At 31.5% G+C, this 24,673-nt stretch overlaps 1 protein-coding gene across 4 annotated transcripts in view; it reads left to right on the top strand.

The window, feature by feature from the left end:
• The window catches only part of LOC149908868 (protein turtle-like), a 51,095-nt gene that overhangs the window by 7,514 nt on the left and 18,908 nt on the right, over positions 1-24,673 (top strand). The window lies entirely within an intron of this gene.

Genomic DNA, 24,673 nt, shown 5'->3' with positions numbered 1-24,673 from the left:
TGACTCTACACTTTACCAAGATTCAATATTCGTATTGCGAAACATCATTTGTTCAAAGGTTTGTTCTTAACAATGATGGCCATGACATGGCCATACACCTTTTTTGTCTACTCCAATATATTACACGTTGCGTTGTTTTTTTTACCGTTATAAAAATTAGATAATAACGTTGTGATGTATTGAATACTAAGTATGTACATTTCTGATGTGCATTTGGAAATGTGGATCTATTATTATCTATGAATCTGAATCCAATAAAATGATAAATGTATTTTGTACCAATTTAATGTCTCTAATCTTTATCTCTCGTAAGTAGTAAGTTTCACCAATGCAATATAAGAAACATAAAATTTGAAGGAAATAAATAAAATAAAATGTTTAAAATTTATTTAACATATAAACGAATAAACGAATTAGCTGCTATTAAATAACGCTACAAACCTGTACCTATCACAAAAACATCATTAAAGATGAATATTTAAATAAAATGTACAGTTAGCTTACAATCTCACAAATCACAACAATCGCTAGACCCTGGCTTTATTAGCATAGCAAACGAGAAACGGGGAGCATATGTTCATGCAGTGGTCGACCACACCCAACTTCAATTAAGTTCTCTTGACTGTAGCAGTATGCGCCAGATCCGTGACTCTATATAGGAGCCGGCTAACACAATGCAGACACTCTTAACTCTTAGCGTCTAACCAAGTGTGAAATTTTCAATCAGAACATTTCTTATTATGAGTGAGTTCTATTGTGTAAACTTTTGTTGGAAACTAAATTATCCATGCTTATTTAAATGCTGACAATGTTTCATTTGACATATATTCATTACGATACACATAACAACACGTAATAATTTGTTTTTTTTTAAACTTATAAATAAATCATTTAAATTAAAACCAGCTTATATTATCTAAATTAACAAATGCTATTAATTCGCCGTTATTAAATTCATTAATAATGTATTTACTAGACTAGGTATAACATAAATTATTATAGACAAGATTAGTGGTAGAGCATTTTTGGAAGTTGATAAATCACCAACTAAATGCAAAGATTAATGTAGTAAACTTAATGTATCATTATGTGTTTCTATATTCTAAGGCACGCTTTGGTAAAATATTATCTCAATATATTTTGCCGCTTGACCAATGGCGTGACACCGAAATCCTTTTGCCTTTTCCTTATAATATATTTAGAGCTAGCTACGCTCATATCCTTACCGGGGTAAGGAAAGTTATCTCAATTCTAAGCCAATACTGCGGGGAAGGAACGTATTATGCATTCGGTAAAGTTTTCTCATATCTTCTTCATCTTATTTGACGCAACTTATACAGCTATCTCAAGTTCAGGTTAATTAACTGCTTCATTCGTCGAGCTGAACTTGATGGAACATTACAAACAGTATTTTACTAAAACTATCTTTACTATTATTATAATAACAAAGAGTATTTTTTAAATTTTATATGTAAATTCTTACTTAGGAAAAACATACTTAGTGAAAATCATGTAGTAATAGGATTAGGGTAGTAGGAAGATACTGGATTATATATGCGATAAATAGTAGAAAATAAGCACTTAACTACCATTATATAACTACATACATACCATTCAGATACCCTCTTGCTTCCTGACCTAAATATTAGAATGTTATTCTATTTTTTCTATTTGCTTATTGTATTTTCCATGGGTAAAATAGCTTTTGGGTATTGTTAAAATCAATAGGTTAAAACTTACAAAACTACAACAGAATATAATATAATCGGACAATAGATTTTTTTAAACGAAAATACCTGCAATATGTTTTAAGTGCCCATCCACTCATTCGGCAAAATTTGCATGAGTACTAGGGGAATATGCACGAGCGAAGTTCGACGGGCTAAGATGGCGTCGTAATGAGGCTAAATTTATCGGTACCATTCGATCATAATACCGCAGTCTGGGATTTAGTACAAAAGATCGGCGTTTACAATAAAAGCGAAACATGAGACCTTATTGCTTCGATTGCAAAGAAAAGTGAAGTGGCGATTGGTAACAATAAAAATAAAGTTAGAAATATCACGTAAATAGATGTACATCGAGGCACTGAGGCAGTTCTCTCACAATTCACATCCTAATATACGTCGAAAGAGCTCTAATGTTACGTCTACAATAGTTTTAAATAATATAAACAAAAAAAAACTGACTTAGTACACAAACGTCAGACAATTATGTGAAGAAAGAAGTGAAATGAATTGTGTTCTTTCGACTGTTTATAGTAGGCTCTAATCTGGCGATTAAAATTTGGCCATTAGTAGAAAAGGGGACGAGGCTAGAAAGCACCTCATTTTTTATATTATTACACGCAACAGTTACATCATGGACTCGGCTCAATACCCAGTCATTACCTGACCGTGTACTGTACAAATTATTAATTTCAATTGTGTAATTTTTGATGTAGTTACAGTGAAACTTAGTACTTTTTATCTTTTTAGTTCTACTCAAACAATAACAAAGGCTGAAACTGCGGAAACTACTAACAGATCGCCATTTTGAATTTACTATTCCCTAAAGGTAAGAGCAATGAAATCGCTGACGGGAGTTTTGCAATTTCAAATGTCTAACCTGACTGGGCTTTTACTTCAGCAATTGGTAAAAAGGTTAGGTTACGGGTATGATTGTGAACAAAGCAAAATACTGAAAAATAAAAATATGTGCGTGTACTAGTACACACGTAAGAAGTGAAACTTTTTTATGACCTTATTTTTCAAAATATAATTTACTATATGCAACTTTACAGAAATACGTCGAATCACGCGTGGTAGGGATAAGAAAAAGATGGCGCGTAACGGAAAAATGTCACGCGTAACGAAAAAATGTTACACTAAATTTTTTTCCAGCCCCGATAAAGAAGTTTCACTTCAAAAAGCCGATACTGATGGAGATTTCAGATTTTTCTTCTATTTGAGAAGTATTTATTAACTTAATGGTACACACACACAACTAACATAATGTTTTACCGTGTATAGGGTAGGTTAAGTACTATAAATTATAGAACGAACTTTTATTTGTGTTTTAGGAAAACATTGAAAATATAGAGTTTAAATAAATTCTGCGCTTTCCCTGGATTATAATTTATTTATTGGAAAATGCCAATTCTTGACTTACAACGATTTATTCTTATGAGGGTGTTGACTCTTAAAAACAGGTTGAAATAGACAGTTATGTTGATACATAAATGTATTATTGAAGTGTACTTAACTGTTAAATTTGAATTTACGTACGAAATAATCTTATTAAAAAGAATTAAGTATATAGGTATAAATTACTTAAATGTATAATTCGAAAATTTTGATGCTTAATAACCTGCATCTGTATGTTAAAATGCAAAACGATTAGGTAACAAAAAATAGACCTTTGTCAGAGTCAAATAATTTAGCTATGCATTTTTCAAGGTATTCCTATAATAATAAATACCTAATAGTAACTGCACAGACATGTAACATGTCTGTGAGTAACTGTAATATTTAAAATAAACATACGGAAACTTACCAACTGCGCGTGTCAAATTAACTCCAAGCATTAGGTATTTAACCTGTTTGTTAAAACGGGAAACCAACGAAAAATTAATTGAATTTGAGACGCACAAACTGCCACATAATTTAAGTATAAAAATCTATAACTCGCAAACGCACCGTAAAATTACTATTGTGTGTCCATTGTCGGCAACCGTGTAATGTTTAGCGCATTTCACATTGATGACTTCGCAGTATCACGATTGAATAGCGGAATTCAGTCGCACGGCTATCTACTTTGCATATTATAATCCCCAGGGTTGTAAGCAACATCATACAGTGCTTGTAATAATCTATGGAGCTAACAGATACAAACGTGTGCAACTGATACTTAATGTATAATTTTGTTCTTAATCTTTTTCAATTTCATTTTGTTATTAATACGCAAGTTTGACTTTCTGGGCTGCTATGCTAATCCATTAGACTGTAACTACTTCAGACACTTCATGTTTAAAATAAAAAAAAAAAACTCTACGTAAAGATTTTTCCTGACCCTTTCTCACTGTACAAAATGCACTAGACGTAAGTAGGTAGGTACTGTTGAACAAAACGCTTTTATAAACAATCGAGCTCTCTTTCCATCAAAGAAATTGGTTCCCAGCCTGCTTGATTTATCGCTGATGTTATGCTGGCAATATAAACTTCGCGTAACTGGGTAATAGTGTCTAAAGAAAATTTATCTACACCAATACTATTCGAAAAGTATATTTTTTATCACAATTATGCAAAGACATGTAGAAATCTTTTGAAAAGATAAGAAAGAAATTAAATCTAAACCATTAAGAACACAGCAATTGAAAAACAGGATGATGATTTATTACTGGTGAAGTTCTTTTGTTTATTAATCTGAACATCTCAGGGACAAAGTCACGCACGTCGTGTCTTGTTAGATTAAAAACGTATAATTTTTTGCTTTACCACAGACGAGCTGTAAACGTTCAGCTCATAACAGTCAAGCATACCTCACCATATAAATAGATAAAACTCAGTCTAGCTATGCCATCCTTGCAGACTACATTCCTTATCCAGCTCCATAAAAAAATATTAAACTGGGTTGAACTTCGCATCAAAGAAACTAGCTAGCTTTGACTCGTTCTGATCAACTTGCCGGCCTAGCTTAAAGCCAATCAGATAACTTTAACATCCTGGGACAGACTTGTAAAAGCTGTGATAGCAAATGCTTCAACAAATTGTTACCTAGTTTATTATATTTGTACTTATATTAACAGTCTAATAAATATAATTACCTATATACTTCTAAGAAAGAAGAGAAAAATATTGTCGTGGTGATGGAAGGATTGGATTGGAAGAATTTATAGTAGAATATAATTGAAATGAGAAGAAGCATACAGAGGTTCAAGTTATATTTTTGATAATTTTGAACTGGCATAAAGTAAGGATGGTAAATGCGTTCCCAAACGAAATTTGTCATTTATTTCGTTGATATTCGTCAAGTTCTAAGCATAAATTTTGCACGTGGGTATATTTTATAAACACAGTTTACCTTAAGCGACTTACCATAGGATGAGAATAAAACGATGTTTACATTGCCTCGAAAGCGGATTAAGTTCTAACACAAATATAGGTGCGTCGTTGCGGGCTTCTATTTTGTGGTCATTCTGTTTTATACTCTTATGTCGGTTGTATCAAATGTATGTAACGTTCTAGATAATGTATTCATGTTTTAATAAGACCTTTAAATTACATGAAAGTATAGCAAAATTTAGTTTCTATTTGTGGTTATGATGATGGCATTAATATTATCTGTCGGACTCTCTTCTTTACCGTGCTCTTTGGCTAAAGGATATGAAATTGGTGGAAAAAATACTATTTTTTTGATACATTTTTCACCTTGTTTACATTCATATAATATGATATTACGAGAGTGTGCATCTCTTCTTCTATATATGTATATAAAAATGAATCCCTATTTCCCTTGGTCACGGCATCACGCGTGAACCGATTTCGACAATTCTTTTTTATAATAATATTCCTTGAAGTACGAGGATGGTTTTTATGAGAGAAAACGTAAACTTGTACCACGGGTGAAGTCGGGGTGGACCGGTAGTCACTTATATAATTGGTAGGTAGGTCTCTAATGCTGCTCTCCCTAGGGTTGGCCGCAGTTAGAGCCGTAACTCACACTATATTTTACACTAATTGCTTTGTTACGGTAAATTTTCTATAGTCTAAGCTTTGGTAACTATATAGAAAAAGTTTGGAGTAGTTACCTACCATGAATTTTAAAAACAAACTAAAAAAGCTCAGTTCATTATTGATTTTAACGGTTAAATATAAATAAAAAATGCAAAACTAACAGAATATGTCATGTTATTTCGGCGTTATGTATACTTTACGGAATGTAGTATGTTAAATATTGATAGTAACTGTAATACTCGTTAAAATTCTCAATTGAAACAGGTGTACCTACAGGCTACAACTTGCATTGGCAAGCGCCAATGCTCTTCGCAGCTGTTAGCTTTTTGTTGTTTTTATACAATTGGATAGGCTATCATAACTTTTACGTATATTTAACAATACGGATGACATTTCCAGTTTTTGTTCGTATAATATGGTTAACAGTTCATATTCATGTTAAATAAATGTTGGCAACATAACCCGCTATTCATTTCATATATTTTGGCCGAAATGACTTCAAGAACGTATTTTATAAAGAATTTATTATAATGCAAACCGTAACAACGTGTACTCGTCTTCTGGACACTTCAAGGCCGTGTTATGCAAAAAGTAAAAACCAAAGGCCAACATTATAAAAAGTAGTAATTATATAATCAGTTACAATGATAAAACTTGAGATTTTTGTAATTTCCTTATTATCTCTATAAATGTTGAGTCAGCCCCTTAGATGAAGTTATAGGTAGTAGAGTTTTATCTCCTTTTTTATCATGTCACGTGCAATTAGCCCAAGCTAACAGTATCAGCTGAAAACATCGAAGCACACTTACCCAAAGACAGCCAGCGTGGCTAGGCTCTAGCGAGGTCGTTGACCCCAACCGGTCTTAGACGTGATGGGCGCCTATTTCGCTCTAACACACCGCTACCTATTAATTAAATCTCGCGTCTAATTATTTTACTTACAAGGTGAAAATATATGGCAGGTAAATGATTAATTACATTTTCATATTTCATTTCAATAATAATTAAGGGATAGGTAGTTGATGTGCGTAATGCGTTAATGTACATAAAGCAGTGAATAATGAGGGAAAATTACGAATAAATATATTGCTTAATAACATCTTTGCGTATACTTAACTACATAAAATATTTATTAATTACATGGCAATGTATTTACTTACTTACATACTTATTTGTTTCCTGTGAAAAAATATGATAAAAAATAGCCCATTGAGTATGATAATAAAATTTTTGTATCATGTCACAATAATGTATTCATATACTATGTCCATATATTTCAACGTATTAACACAACTAGAATGCATTACTACGCCATGCCATGTCTTTGTGCGTGGGTGCACCCGCCCTACCGCTGTTTCATTCAAGTAGAGACGTTAAAGTGAAGGTAAACAATACAAGGTTTACGATTTAAAACCTCATATATCATATAGTTTACGATTGTATGTGTTTTTTATTACGTAGTATTCCAGAATGTGTGGAGCTGCTAAAACCAATAAAAAATGAAACGAAATATGCGGAGTTCGGAAGAAGATAGAATAATACTTTTATTATATTAACGGGAATTAATACGATAATGATGTCGCTTTCCGTATGTATAAATTATTAACACTATAAAGTATAGGTTGGTAAATTCAAAAATTCATCCAATGTGATAGATGTTTCACGTCTTTGTGTCCATCGAAAATCCTGCCTTTGTAGTGTGTATCGATGTTTTTATCGGCGGCTGGGTACAGGGTAAACGTATACATAATATTATATTCTTCAAACACAATATAAATTCCAAATCTCTAAAAGATCATTTGACTCGTTAAATCCTGTAACGTAGTGAAGCAAATAAAGAATTTCAGCTGAATATTTACACAAAGATTTGAATAATATGATATGAATAGATTTTATTACATTTTATATATCTCTTTTTTGTACAGTCACTAAGATGTGACGTAGAACTAAGGTGTTCCGGGTTCGATTCCCGGTGTAGTAATCAAAAAGCATAGACTGCAGTCTGCCAGGATACAGAAGGCTGATTACCTAATGGCCCGTAAAGAAATTTGATCTCTAAAACAGATGTGATATGTATCTGCCCCAAACCCCACAAGAAGATACGGAATTTCAAATTTTTAATTTTTATTTAATATACATATTGATTTTTTATTGAATATTGATAAGAGTAACTAAAATTCCTAATAATACACCCAACTACATCGATTACAATTTAAAAATAGGAATACGCTAAAACATGTACATTTTATATCTGGCAATATTTAAAAATTCGACTATAAAACATTTTTCATAAAAATGTTAATTGACTTTCTTTACTCACAGGAAACTGGTTTATTGAGTTGGAAAATTGGTGCGTGAGCTTCAAATCGTGCTTTTTCAATTTAATGCCTGAGGTGCATGTATTCAAATTTTATTCCAGAGTTTTAACTCGTTACTATTTTTTCATACTTTTTTCAGTTGTTTATTGCTTAAAATATTTTTAAGCAGCAAACAATAAAAATCGACTTTAATATCGCACTTGAAAAGCTTTATTAAAGTCCGAGAACTTAAAGGTTTATTTATTAAGCCATTAACATAATTAAACAATTATATTGTGTAATTCTGGCATAGTAAATGAGCCATGCTGTGCTATGAGATGGCCATTCGTCCAGCAGAAGTACATTTTGACATGAATTCAAGCAACTAAGCACTCGTAATTGTAGTTGGTTAAAGATTGATCCACATTTCTAACATATATTTAAATGAAAATTTATCCCTCTTACCTAATACTTTTATTGTCAGCAGTCAGTGATAGAGGCGAGGCGAGGCCCCACGAGGCGATAAGTGTTAATAAACCAACGCTTAAAGTACGAATAATTATTAAAATACAATTTACATGTCAAAGGCAGATCGCCATGGTGTGAGAAAAATTCATTCATCTTCTAATGTGTAGGCCGCTTATATTTACATAAATTATGAAAAGCAAACGAGGTCAAGGTGTTCGTTTTTGTATGATGCAATTCATATTTTAAATGCGGTGGGATCAATGAACATATTACATATACCTATTATATAACCTACTACTAATACATATTCGACACTCTTATTAAAATAATATTCAGTAAAAGTGAATAAAATAACTTTTGTAATTAATTGCAGGTTAGGTATAGGTTAAAATAAATGCACTAAATTAACCTAATAATAATTATTATATACTTAGGTATAATTATATGTACTTAACTACATATGTGCAAAAGAATTGCTTATACATAGGTATTAGGATACGAGTAATTTATCAAATTTTATTTTATATTTTCCAACCTCAATTAGAAAAATAATTTTAAATTGACCTTACGCTAGCTACTACAGCAATTCAATTCAGAATTCAGTTGTAAAGCACCACCTATTGAAATAAATTTAATATGAATTAAAACCTACTCTTATTTTAAAAGCTTCAATCCTTAACAAAATTTTCTACCCTAATTATAATATGGTAGTACTCGTTCTAACCCGTTTCAGTAACCTAGTTTATTTCTTTAACATTAAATGGTGTGGTCACGCAAAGAACCGTTATAAGTCACCTACTATTGTGCAAGCTGCCCTTCGAATGAAAGGTATAATTATAAAGGTATAAATAATGACATGACATTTCTCAATCCAATATACTATTTTCGTGTTATATGTTGTTAGCGATGGCAATCGTAAGGGAACTTTGATATTACAAATTGGGAGCTAGATTTGAATTTAATAAGAGTTACGCAAGTTTTTTCTGAATAGAGTGCAGCGCATAACGCAACAAAGACTGTGATAGATTATGGTGGGAATATCTGATAGATGAAAGTATTCACATATAAAGATAACTGTTATACAAACAACAGTTCTCTTAAATACTAAATAATAATAATATAGCATAATTTTAAACGATTTCCAAGCGAACCGAGTTTTGGTTTTGTTTATTTTATTCATAATTTACTTACAGCTTTAAATATATTTGAGTGATTGAGTATGTAGAAAGCAGCGTTACTTTATATTGAAACAATAGTCTAATTAAAGATTGCAACTTTTTGCAAAGAATAATTTGCTAAAAATGGAATGTGCCACATTTTATTCGACACGCGTTTTTTCTCATGGAAATAAAAGATGTTTTCGTCTGAGAATTACTAACTTTGGCAATCATAACAGCAGTTACATAATCCGACTCTTCATTCATCCAATACCGTGGTATTCTTTGAAAGCATCAGTACTACGGACTTCTGCTAGTTAAAAATACATTAATCTCCTAGTATATTCCGTATGCAGAGGAAATATCACGTAGTTCCGTCGGCGTCTGTCATTTGTGCGCGATCATTATCCATCGCTCAGAACATTTCAACTTTTTATCTCCAACTGACGAACGTATATGGACGTCCTCGTTGCACACAACTCACTATATTGTTTTGGTTATTTAAAGAAACTTGTTTTAAATGAGGAATTTTATAAAATACTGTATTACTTGGGTAATTTAGGGCACATCGCGGAAGAGACAGTATACCTACGCAAGTAGATTTTTTCCAGGAATATGCTATACTCCGAGAGCAGCTGTTGTTCAGTTGCAGGCAGTCAATAGTATCTCGCTTTTATAATCTTTACAGAGTAGATAGATACCTTACATATATTAGATAGAGCATAAAACAGACACATTACAATTTTTAAAATCGTACCGCGTAACCATTAATGCATGTTTGCATTTAGTCACAGCATTTAGAAGCTGTAATAACAAATATTTTTATATATTTTATACATTTTAATGTTAATGTAGACAATAATAGATCCATACTAATCTTATAAATGCGAAAGTAACTCTGTCTGTCTGTTACTCAATCATACGCCTTAACTACTGAACCAATTTGCATGAAATTTGGAACGAAGCCGCGGGTGGAAAGCTAGTAGACAATAAATTTATTCGAAGTTTTGTAAAAAGTCTTCGTAAAAAGCTCTCAATTTAAGTCTAAAATTATTGAAACATTTACCTAATTCTGAACCATTCTGACATATATACCTACCTCGGAATTTAGAATAGCAAAGCAAATCAGTTCCTAAAAGCTTATAGATATCAACATTTGTGTCACGTAAATAAACATGATAAATCTTACATCTGAGATAGAAATCTATTATTTAAAGACAAGATTTAACGGGCTTTGGCACATAAAGTTTGAATTCGGGACCAGAAACATAATCATGAATATTAAAACAGCATTTAGGGTATGCACACACAGACGCTACATCAAATATGACTGTTTGTGACTAGTGAACACGAGGTTCTGTTTAATGAACTGATTTAATTTGATAGTACGCAGTCTTTGTGTCGGATTGCATGTATGTCACATTATAGGAGATTTTATACCACCCCCACGAGGAATCACTAATTTTGTTGTAATCAATGGAGCTTGGCACAATTTTTCTGTGTCACCTCATGTAGGGAGTATAACTACATATATATATTATTTAATATTATCTACCTGGTGGTTTTGTATATAATATTTGAACAAAGACAACAAATGGGCTTCTTTAAAATCATTTAATACTACAGCATTTTTGTAATTGAGTGAATGTCAAAAATAAAATTAAATAAAACAATACCATCTTATAAATAACCAAGAAATGCAACTAATAAAACGTTTAGTTTAATACACATGTCACATCCATGGAAGATATGTATTTAATCGATGGTTTAAAAAACCAGAGCCATTAACAACTGCCCAGTACAGTTGTGAAGTATGTGTCTGGTACTCGACGCGGCTGGTTCTCATCTCAACAAATGCACCATTATCTAGATGTATATTCTTTACTTATAACGTTTCATGCAATTTAATTTCACATAAAGAAAAATAACTTGTTAATAAATTAATTATAATATAAACAGTATATTATACATCGAGATATATACATACTATCTCGATGATATTATATTGATTTTTCTTACGAAAAGTAAGCTATGCAGCGTATTTAGGTAAATGGCTAAGGACTGAAAATGTCGCATTGAATACAAATAACTGCCATTTGATATCGCCTACAAATGTACGGTCTATGGACTATGAGTATTTCATTTTCTGTGATGTTTAGTTAAACAATTGTTATTTTGCCTCTAGTATATTATATAATATCATTGTTTAGCCTACATTATAACCTAGTTTGTGAAATATAAATTCTCACATGTGGTGAGAAAGAGGGCACAATATGTATAAAGCTTTAGAAATGTCGCCTTTAAGGGTGCACTCACACACATCAGTCACCGTCACGGCACGTCACCGGACAGGATTAAAAAAAAATATGTATCAATAGTTCTAGTATGACTCTGTTCCCACACGACAGTCGCCGGCACGAAATCTATCAGTGACGTCACCGGTCAGGCACGTCAAATAATCTTTCCATACATCTATCATACTTTTATCCCCACTCACCCGGTGCCGTCACGTCTCAGTTCAGTCAGCGTCGTGCTACCGTCAATAATTGCTACATGTTCTCTAGCGTGACACACGTCTAATCACTGACTAACCTGATGTATGTGTTCAATGATTCAGTCAAACCGGCGACGTGACTGACGGACAACATGACGGTGACTGGTGTTTGTGGATACGTACACAAACCGTCACCGATCAGTCATCGGTGACTTGACGGTGACTGATGTGTGTGAGTGCACCCTTAATTCTACTTTTAATTTTGAAGATTAAAAATATAAATTCCAGTCACTGGAAAGTTGATAAGCTGTTGAATCTCTGTAGATATCTAAAATAATTTAAAAAGAAGCTAGGTTTCGAGGCAACTGATACGATGTGACATTGGTGTCGTAGCCACAGTAAGATTCAACCATCAAATATTCACATGTGGGGGTACCTATGCTTGCCATTTGACTGCCTCCCCGGGCCGCCCGCGCCAGACGCCACCCTCCCCGCCTGAAAACAACTGAATGTGCTAAAATCAATAACCGACTGTTGTTTGACATTGGGATCATAGTAATTTGTATTTGCGATCATTGATTGTGAACAATAACTGTGTGTAATTATAGGTCGCGACTGTCCGTTGAATTTTTTATACCTAATGTTGCTTTTTCAGGATAACTGTATTTATTTACGTGGCTGGCCAATTGATTTTTTGTAACTCGTGTTTGTTTTGATATAAATGATTACGGATCTTAATCTTTTTATGTATCTAATGTTTCTGAATGTGGGATATGGAAATTAGGATTAAAATTTGAAGCTTTAAAGCAAGTAGCAAAAAAAATTACACTATTTTTCAGTAATTATAATTATTTAAATTTTTAAATATGTATAAATAATACAATTAATTAGTTATGAACAATGTAAAATTGTAAGTTGGTTCCTAGTTCCTACTAAAACGTAGTGATTTAAATTCTCTTTGGTTCCTACATTTTAATTTTTAACACTATTACCTCGCCGTCAAAAAATTTTGTATTCATCTGTTATTACTTATTATTTGTTTTTTGTACGGGGTTTCAATTTTTCTTGACTCGTAAGTCGACCCGCCTCCCCGCAAAAGAGGCCCAAGAAAATGGTTAGGTTAGATTCCTCGACCTACTGGCATTCGTAAATCCCAGTGGACCGAGCCGGCAAACGCACAAAATCTTGGTCCAGTTTTATTATGAAGGGAAGTGTAAAACATTTCACAAGCGGCATTTAAATGTTTAAATACTGAGACAGCGACATCTAGTGATACGTTATACCAATAGGTTTTTTTTTATTATAGAACCAAAAGCTTCATAAAGCTACCAAAAGCTTGCTTATTACCTGATGAGCCAACTTTTGGTATCGATATAATTTTACTTAATAATGATATTCATTTTTGTAATGACTACAGTTCTAAAATTATAAATATTTTATAGTACCTAATTATTACAATATTTTTTTCTATTCTTTAAAAAATCTCATTTAAGTATAAAGAATTTAAATGCTGTAGGACTAAATATAAAATTGAATGACATTTTGCAAAAATTGTTTAGTTCATATTTTGCTTATTCTTTACTCCTGCCATTTGAGATTGGCAAAACAGGTAAAACTTATTACTTTAGACATGCTTGCATTATTTAAAAGATAAAATACATTTATTATTATAATTTTGCAATATTTCTATGAAATAAAATCCCTTAAACCCATACATTGCTGTCATGTTTGTGCAGATCGAGGTCTTTAAACTTTAAAGCGTAAGGATAAGCTCCACTTCCTTTATACTTTTTGTTGGCAATCGAAGGGAAGACGGGATTGCACTGGATGTGGCCTGTGGTTTAGTGTCATAATACCGTAACATAATAGCGTCGGACAATCTCGAAGAAGCAGTGTACTTATTTATAAATTGTACGGCTTCTCTCCCGGATACCTTAGCTTCGTAAAAACCATAATTTGTAACCCTTCTGTTCATCCGTTAGTTTTTTTTTGCAAATATTTTTATATGTAAAGGGAAAATAAAGTTACATTAACACAGTCTGTACAATTTATTCAAGTATCCGGTATCCCAATTAGCGGCTAGCAGTCTATGAAAGTCTGGATACAAATATTAGATACAAGTCGCGTGGGTACCTATCACCCATATGTACACAAATAACAAAGGGTAATTTGTTTAAATGAACTCTGTGAACAATATTCTTTTAAAATATTTTATATGAAATAGCGATATATTACACTGAGCTTTTCTCAGTGGAAACCGATTGATAGTCATTTATCAAATTACCATAGCAAACACCATAGGTTCTCGACACTTTAAGCAAGTCACCGTCTGCTACATTTTACTAATTTAATTCTACGAGAAAGCAACGGTTATTAATTAATGGATTTGTTCAATCAAAATCGATATCACCGCGATCTAAAATCTTAGTAACTTTAATATTAGATACATACTTACTCGCATATTTTTAAATTTTCGTAACTCTAGCATACCTATAACCTAGCGAATACCATTCCATCACTTTCACTATAGTCTTTAATTAATAAATAATCTAAACGCCTCACATACCATAAAATATACGTATAAAAATTAAATGCAAAGGTTTAAGCGCCAAAATTCTATCTGCGAGTCCCCAGTTAGCTAATTCAAAGTAACGAGAAGAATTTGCACATTGGTTAATTTCACTTCATCGTGCCGTTCGTAAGATAAGTGCTATCAAGGGATGCTACACGATACGCGAAACTAAGCTTAAAATTACTCCAGAACGCGAGTTCCGAGAATATACATTTTTTTTTTAATTTTTTTAGTCATATGAACAGAAAGCTCAACATGAAGCTTTGCTGGCTTGTAAAATAAATAACGAAAAGAATTTTCATGGAAGATAAATTTTGTTTATCTTTTTCTATCCTCGTTCTGTGTTCAATTATATTTATTTTAAGTTTACACGGTTTCATAAATCAGAGTCTGTTGACATACCAAATAATAATAATGTCTAATGAGACACAGGAAAAATTGATCCCTCATAAAAACGTCTCTAGCTACATGTTTATGTTAATTTAATGGTCTATTGGGTTTTATAAATATAAGTAATAAATATTCGTATTCATCAAACCCTTTACAATCAAGGTTCTATTGTGAATATTACGATAAATAAACATTGCGGTCCTTACTTTTTACCTTTAGGATATACATAAAATTTTCTTCCTAATTCTAAATATAATTTCATTTATAAACATCATAACTGTATTTAATACATATATATATTAACGCTCATTACGAGTAACTATAACTAAACATATTTTCTTTTATCTCTCAAATCTCAATAACTATAAATTCGAATAATTAGAACTTCACAACATTAGGGTCTTATAAGTGTTTAAATAATATCTAACATTTAGCGGAAAATAATTTTCTATACCATTAATTAACAACATTTTATAGGTCAAAGGTTACTTTAGCGCTACTCTGGATATATTTTTTAGCTCAACAGCACAGCGATAGAGTATAATAAACAACTGTAGGTCTAAAACTGTACCTAATAGTTGTTTTTAATACTAATAATTTTAGTACATGAAAAGTGACTGGTAGGGACGTAAAAATTCTATAATATGATATGATCCGCAAAGCACACAGTTTGCGTATTCCTCTACCGGCTTTTCGACCAAAGCAAATATAGCACCACACCCTCCCCTCTTCCTATTTGCACTGATAAAACTGAAAATATATCCCCTTCGCGTCTGTAGTTGTACCCAAAGAATCAAAGCTAGAAGCTTTTTTTCAAAGTTTAAACTTTGAGATATATTGGAAATTAATTATAATTTTGTATTATTTATACATAATCAATCTTAATAGGTAGTAAATATATATTCAAATTAAAAAATACCGAGACAAGAGAAAATCTGACGTAAATGAAATCAATTACATTACCTACATAAAATGCAATTATAATGTAATCGCAATTTATTGAACTACAAGTGCTTGTTTCTAGTACAAGTCTAAAATTATATCATTAAAATGAGAAACATTAATTATGACATATAACAAGAGATACAAACAATTGTAAAAATTGCGTCAACAAGCAGTATATTTCGCATCATGCCTCTCCGCCTTCCACAAAACTAATTAAAACTTTCAGACATCATTCAACTTTCATAAACAAATCCCAGGTAAAAAATCGCTAACTCCCTAGTTCCCAAAGGGAATATTTATGAGGTAAAACTTAGTATTGTTCTTTTAAGTTAATAAAATAGGTAGTATATTTTTTCGATGGTTATTTATATCATTGTACGAAAAAAATGAAGTTGTATTATACAATTATTATATCCATAACAACGAAAATATTGGCACAGATCATAATATAATACTTTTTTTTAATAATACTTGATATATATAATTTATTATTAGAAATAAATTACTGGAAGTTAAAAATAAAAATCTTCTAAATTTCGTGTCTTGCAGAAAGCAAAAGACTAAACAGCGAAAATCGTATCGTAGTTCGTGCCTTTCATGATATGCACGACGTTTATAAATAGCTTCGTGGTAAGAAGACAAGCCTTGACGCTTTTACCTTGCACGGTGCAAGTTGCACCTCTACTACCCTTACAACGTTAACTAGAAAATTTTGAAAAATTTTGACTCTAAGAAATGGGATCTTGATTATTTAATTTCGTTTTATTGTATTTTGAAATTGTTTGTATGGACATAAAATAAAATGACCTACTTTATCTTCTTCGCATTTCTCTCTAAGTATATTTCCTTCATAACAAACACTGTAGGTACCTATCAAATTCGTAAAACTAGTTAAAATACATCATGTGTTTAATTCTAGCTTAATCAACTAAAATATAAAAGTAGCACGTCATATTTTTCAGCGGGCAGTCTATTGAATTGTTCATTTTAGCCGTTTGACGCGAGTGCGGCTTCGGACCACGGTACACGCCGGCTGCCGATAATTAAAACCGGTCAAGTTGATTACAAGCTTGTGTTTTAACCCCTTTAAAGTGTTTAAATTAACAGGCAAAAATATGGATTATACGAGTACACGCACCAATTTTTATAACTTATTTACTTTTATGTATTGCGAAGTCTGGTGGGTTAAATTTTTTTTAATAACATATTTGTAAGTAGTTGTTATGAAAACGTCAGTCCATCGTACAAAATTAATCATGCATAATAAAATTATAAAAAGATAAATTAAAATTCCATTAACTTTTTCAGTGTATTTTGAAACTATTTTACTTTTTGTCGTCTGTGAAAATGATTGCTCTATCTTTGTTTTAACGTCGCGTCGCGCAGTTGAGCACTCGAACAAAAACTTCTACAGATCAGGAAAAGACTTGAAATAAAAAATAAAAAGTTGATAGCAATATCCCACTGGCGATACTATAGAGCTCTTAAGTTTTCTTTATTTCTTCTTAGTCGCCATTTTGAAGTGTTTCTAGATAAATCTAATTTTACCTGGAGCTCGGCACGGTATCGCAAATTAATACAGGATATATCAAGTTCGAGCTTAACGGTGAACGCCTTCGCCGGAAATTGCAAGCTTCTGTTGAGTTTCACTGAATTATCCTGCTCCTATTTGTAAATGCGCTTTCTATACATATACAAATTTACGAATGTTTATAAAGTAAAGCAATTAAAATGAATCTCTATCTTTCAAACATCGTTTATTATTCCTTGAATATCACAGATATGTCAGGTGGTTGCCGTGTGTTCGATAAAGTGCTCCTTATTGAAAAATATCTCCTTCAAAATATAATAAAGTGCGTCATTAACATGTACTTGAAATTCCGCGACAGCTGTGTCTGTCGGCTTCAGCTAGAGATTGATTGGTGACGCGCCACAGCGAACCGCCCCCGTCATATCTTATCTAGCTACGGCATTGTTTTGACACGCTACTCACTGCTACGGACTGATATTAACTCATACAGCAATAATTTACATTTATGGTCTAAACAGCCAACATGGTTAATATAAATCAGACTTCTAGTAGCTAAATTATGCATACAAGTATCTATCGGGATAACGTTTGCTACTGTATATATAAATAATTACACGCATATATTAGTACTATTTATAACTACGTCTCCAATAAAACTAAATAAATGATAAGCAAAAAGCATACACCCACAATATGTACAATTAACGACCTCAATTATGCAATATGGAAATCGAATACATATAAAATGTAAAATAATATGTGCCTATTCTAAAAATATGCATGTAATGGTATAAATATTTACGAAATAAAGCCAAGCCTTTTTTTAAAATAAGGCCCTTTCGAGGACATCGACAGTTTATTTCTCAATTTTTTTTCAAGGTGTTCTAAGGGCACAGTTTGCACATTTTCCCCTTTTTAATGCTGAATATATAATTGAAATAACTTGGCGTTATGTTCTATTTTTCCTTAGTGTTTTAAAATTAGCTAGATATTTTTTAAGCAGATTACAATTGTTTTTTTTTAACTTGATTGCGTCGGCTAAAAACTGATCCTCTAGGACCTAGGTATGTGTTGACAACTAGAGTAAGTAGTAGTTAGCTCTAAATTAGATTTTTAGCAACACATACCTAGATTTTATAAAGAAGGGGTAACCTTATGATTCCTTTTTCTTTGAAAAGCAGAACCCTATATATATATAAAAATCTATTAAAACTGTTTGAAATGCTCAATAAAAATTGTCAATAAAGATTGTTTCTTCCTTTACTCCCTGATAAACTTCTGTAGCTAATAAACAGGAAACATAACACGTATAATTAACTTTCTTGGCACTTATATACTGGAAACGTTTTATTCCACTTATTTCTAATTCATATAAAAGCAATAAATATACAATTATAAAAGCAATGAAATTGCGCTGTAAAAATTTCAAACATTTTTCATTTGTCGTGCGTTCGTAGGTAGGTACTATCTCTTGGGATTCTTTGTGCTTCTACACTTAATCAAATAAATTGTCTCGTGGAACGAAGATAGGTTTATAATCGGATATTTGCGGAATGTGTTGAAAAACGTCGGTTGGTAAAGTGTATCGGCACGCGGCAGTCACGTCAATCCGTGAAACACGCCGACAAGTGCACAATCATCTGTTTCAACAAACCTATTTAGCGAATACTGTTCCACATGAATTCCGTGAAAATTATCTCTTTAATAGCTCATAGCAAACTGATATTACCATTTCTTGGGTTATCTTCATCTTATTACCCTAAATATTAGTTAAATGCCATTTTAATCAAAGACTCCTAAATTGTGTATATTCTAGGATTGCTGCATTATTGCGAATATATTTTTCGATTCCTATTCAGAGAAAATGTATCATTGCATTATAAGTACCTATATACCTAATAAGATAAACGAAAAAAATTCAGACAAAAGTAAAGCTAATCGACCAGACTATTACGAGAGCAGAATATTGTTTTACATTTAAAATTGACCAATACCTAATTATTATGAATTCGTAGTTGTAAGTTTTTCATAGATTTAGATTTTAGAAAGCGTAGCATAAAGTCTTATATATCACATCCTTCATAAAAACGTGTGTTTAATTTCTTAAAGAATGTCAGACACTTGATCAAAGGGGCTTTATCCAGAATTCAATAAAGGAAGGAAGGTTTGTCTCGAATACCAGCAAAGCTCTTAGAATATGAGGAAATCATTTGAATTGCTTTTAAATATAGAAAATTTTAGGTATTCCAATATTTTATAACAATAGAAGTTAGAAGTTGTGTTTTCGTGTACGATTTATAAAACAATATACGTTTAGGTAATACCACAGGGTAATACAATATAATTATGTTTTTTAAAACTTTGCTAGATATAAAAACAAAAAGAATAGAGTAAAATTATACAGGTTTTCATTAAAAGTCATGAAAAAAATATTCCAAAAAAACTACGAAATATACAAGGTGTTATAATTTTGAAAATGTCTACCTATAGAATTCATGAAGACGAGAAAACAGTATTGAATGCATTTTGCGTTAGTGTTTATGGAAGCAAACGCTTTTGACGGTGCTCCGCCAATCACTCAAGTATATTTAATTAAATATTTACATGCAAGCGTATAGGAAGAGGGTGAATACACAAATGTTTGTCTGATATACTCTATATACTGTATACATATTTTGGCGCGTGCAAAAATAATGTTCATCTTATATGGGCGTAAACTAGGTACGGAAGCGAGGAGGTATGTAAATCAAAAATGTTTTTTTTTTTTTTATATTTACTCCTTCATTGAAATTGGTTTGTAATTATTATTATTTCATATTCATTTTGCATGTGTAAAAAATATGCAGTTTAATGTTTTAAACTCTAAAGCTTTCTAAGTAATTTTTTTTTACGTTAAGGTAAGTTAGAATCCAGATATACTCTCTATTATTAATTATTATTTATTATTTAAAAAATACAACTTTGGCGTTGTATTTTATTGATCTTATCGTAGATAGATTTATAAAAACTTATACATAGATCTCTTTCAAAAATGTAATTTGCGCTTCCTTTATAATCCCGTGAATCCATTTGCAGGAAAAAAGAACCTAGTGCTCTGATTGTGCACCTACGAGCATCATTGAATTGAACGTAGATTTTCCTGCTGGCAAAGTTCAGTAATTGACGATGAAAGCGTTGCAATCAAATATCATTGAATTAGTGATACAACGTTCTTTTGAAGCGAAGTGCGGTAGTCTAAAAGAAGGAATCCGCTTTGGCGACAGCCACAACTTTATCGATAGCTCTTCTGAATTCTCAACTTTAAACTTGCACGCCGTGTCCCGACTAAAGAGTAATAGGATCCATATTGAACCAACTTACAGAGTTACAAAGTTCGCAATTTTTTCCGGGATATAAAACACGTTACATACATGCAACATTTTTATTTCCATCCTTCGTATTTATATTCGATTTCTTTACTCTCATGTGACATGTCATAAACGTTTAGTAGTAGGTATGAATATACATATTATAATAAGATGTGTCTTTCTGACGTCACTCTTGTTGGACGTTTTTAATCAACTAATAATATTGATTGAATTAAAATTTGTTATTTATGTTTTATGTTATTTCATCTTAATTCTTTTGACCTTATTCTGGCAATCTTTCTCTTATGTATCGGCTTAGGAAAAACCTCATCAGAAGCCCAAAAACTTCCGTTGCACGCTCCCTAATTCAGTTCATGCATGAAGCATAGATAAGCTTTTATAAAAAATCAACGATCGGAAACATTACGGATACAAATATATTTGAAGACAGATATTTCCAATTGTTTTTTATGTAACCTAAATATGTAGTTATTAATTTTTTGGTCAAATGTTGAAAGGACATGACGATGATACTTTATAAGTAGGTAGTTGTAGTTAGGTATATCAAAGCGAAATAGGTACATACACCGTACACGCATAATATTTTTGTGAGTTTATTTAAAGAACAATGATTGATAAAAATTAAAAACATTTAAAATTTAATTCTTACATTAATTATCTATGCAATAGTTTCTTTTATTTTTAACTTTTTGCTAATTACTCGGTGTGCTTGTCATCAACGAGATACAAATAAGTGTTAAAAATGGCTGGATAATTTCTTCTTTTAAGCTTTGAAAATGTCTTATTGTTGAAAATAATAAGCACCGTTATTATACCAGCGTATTAATGAACAATATTGTGTCAATGGCCTTATTTTCCTTTACTTTAAATTGAATATTATACAGGGTGTCCCGTAAGTAGTGGACCAACGGGTTATGGGGAGTAGAGGGACGTATTATCTAACAAAAATACTAAAATTTATTGTCCTAAACCATATAGTTTTTGATTTATGCTTTATTTTCAAAATTTGATAAAAATATCATCCACGTAAGCTTAATATGAACTTTTACCATTTCTGTTTTTATTTTATTCTTATTTTTTTGTTCAAGGTTGTTAAGAATACATAAGTCTTCCTAATTAAATTGATACTCAAGCATAATTAACAACAACAACAAAATTAGACCAAAAAATAGGTAAAATTTTACGTTTTAAAAATTTACGGATTGAAGTTTGAACAAAGCTGGTGTAAAAAAAATGTATGGTAACCCTGTGGAACTTTATTTTAAAAACTTCTACATCTCATACAAATTACAAAAAGGTATAATTGTGTGGTATAAAGTATTTAAAAAAATGTTAAATTGGCGTACAACATTCAAATTAGAAATTATCAGGTAGTCAACTCATTAAGTTATTCCGAGAATTATTGCCTTCATGGGCGCGCGCTGGAATTCTTTTGTATTGTTTCTGGCCAATCATAGACGATACTTGAACCCACTATTATTTTCTTTGACTTTCAACTATTTCAGTGACTTGCTTATAGCTCGGAACTGCACGCGTGTTTAGCTTGATCCCGTCATTACAATATTATTCTTTGTTGAAGTACGCTTGAATTGGACACTGATTTTTCTTGTGATTTGGATATTGTTCGACTTTAGCTTTTTGAAGGATATTGCCTAATACATACACTCCATGTGAATATGCAGAAATGTTAAAAAAATTATTGAGTTAAAAAATTTTGATCCATATTCACGTGGAGTGTATGTATTAGGCAATATCCTTCAAAAAGCTAAAGTCGAACAATATCCAAATCACAAGAAAAATCAGTGTCCAATTCAAGCGTACTTCAACAAAGAATAATATTGTAATGACGGGATCAAGCTAAACACGCGTGCAGTTCCGAGCTATAAGCAAGTCACTGAAATAGTTGAAAGTCAAAGAAAATAATAGTGGGTTCAAGTATCGTCTATGATTGGCCAGAAACAATACAAAAGAATTCCAGCGCGCGCCCATGAAGGCAATAATTCTCGGAATAACTTAATGAGTTGACTACCTGATAATTTCTAATTTGAATGTTGTACGCCAATTTAACATTTTTTTAAATACTTTATACCACACAATTATACCTTTTTGTAATTTGTATGAGATGTAGAAGTTTTTAAAATAAAGTTCCACAGGGTTACCATACATTTTTTTTACACCAGCTTTGTTCAAACTTCAATCCGTAAATTTTTAAAACGTAAAATTTTACCTATTTTTTGGTCTAATTTTGTTGTTGTTGTTAATTATGCTTGAGTATCAATTTAATTAGGAAGACTTATGTATTCTTAACAACCTTGAACAAAAAAATGAGAATAAAATAAAAACAGAAATGGTAAAAGTTCATATTAAGCTTACGTGGATGATATTTTTATCAAATTTTGAAAATAAAGCATAAATCAAAAACTTTATGGTTTAGGACAATAAATTTTAGTATTTTTGTTAGATAATAAGTCCCTCTACTCCCCATAACCCGTTGGTCCACTACTTACGGGACACCCTGTATTTTAATATTGTCAGTATTCTAGTACAATTAGGTACTATTCGCTTATGGACTAACAATATTATCATTGCATCTTAAGTTTAATTTTAAATTTATTGAATATTTAATGGTTTAAAAATAGCTTTAACATAATTTCTATGTAGACGACCGCAAAACGGTTTGTCTGAAAGCATGAGCGTCACAAGTAAAGTCGGTGAAGGACAGAGCACTATGACGCGGACGTAATAACATTACGAACACCATAATTATTGGAACATGAATAGTTTCATGTTAAATAAAGGTTAAAAATCTAGACAATAGGATTTTGTCTTTGCTTAGTACAAACAGTTAAGCTTTTTTATAAAAAAGAAATAGAAAAAAAAACAAATCATTCTTTCGATTTGCACTGTAGTCTGTAGGATGTACATATCAGTGTGATTTCGTTTATTATATCAAAGAATTACTTATAGAATTACTTATTCTCACCGTATTTAAGTTGGAATGTAGGTACTTATTTGCATTCCATGTGGCCATGGCGTGAGCTTTGTGATGTCTGAGTTAATCTAATATGGTGGATTTTATTAAATCACACTTTCAATAGTAGGTACCTAGTAGATACTATAATAAACATAATATCACGAAGTCTTTACTGAGCACATTACCTATAACTCTATCTTTTTTAGTCCTAATTAACAATTTATTATTGACTATTGAATATAAATTATATCGTAAATTCAAAAGTCAAGACTCATTTTTTATTCGTTTTAACGTAAAAACAAAGGGTGGTTTTGATTTTCCGTTATATCTAGTGACTTTTGAAACTCGTTGTCACCAATTGATAGAAAGAACAAATATTTCCAGAGAGGAAACGTCTTGGAGCGGGCGCGCGGTCTCTATTTCTTTTTTATAACGTTGAAGAAATTGCGGATAAGATTTTTATTCAATTCTATTAAATAGGTAATTTTATGTTTTCATAAGTAAATAATAAAATTGCTACATTGATAAAATGTTTAAGATAATATAAGCTGTTTTAATCTGATACAAGTCGTTTCGAAATAGTCACAGTAACTCTTAGCCGACGGACAAGTTAACGTTAAACTAATAGTAATCCTCACAAATCATTTAAATGATCATTGAAGAATGCAAAACAATTAAGCAACTACATTCATTCAATTGAATTTAAAAAAATTGAATTTCATTATTCGTGTGACACAGTCATATTTATCTGCACATGTATTCG

This window comes from Colias eurytheme, chromosome 4, assembly GCF_061535395.1.
Source record: "Colias eurytheme isolate Ceu_HAF_F1 chromosome 4, ilColEury1 Martin Lab GWU primary, whole genome shotgun sequence".
In the NCBI taxonomy this organism is placed as follows: Eukaryota; Metazoa; Arthropoda; class Insecta; order Lepidoptera; family Pieridae; genus Colias; species Colias eurytheme.
This window is presented reverse-complemented; position numbering and strand designations above follow the sequence as displayed.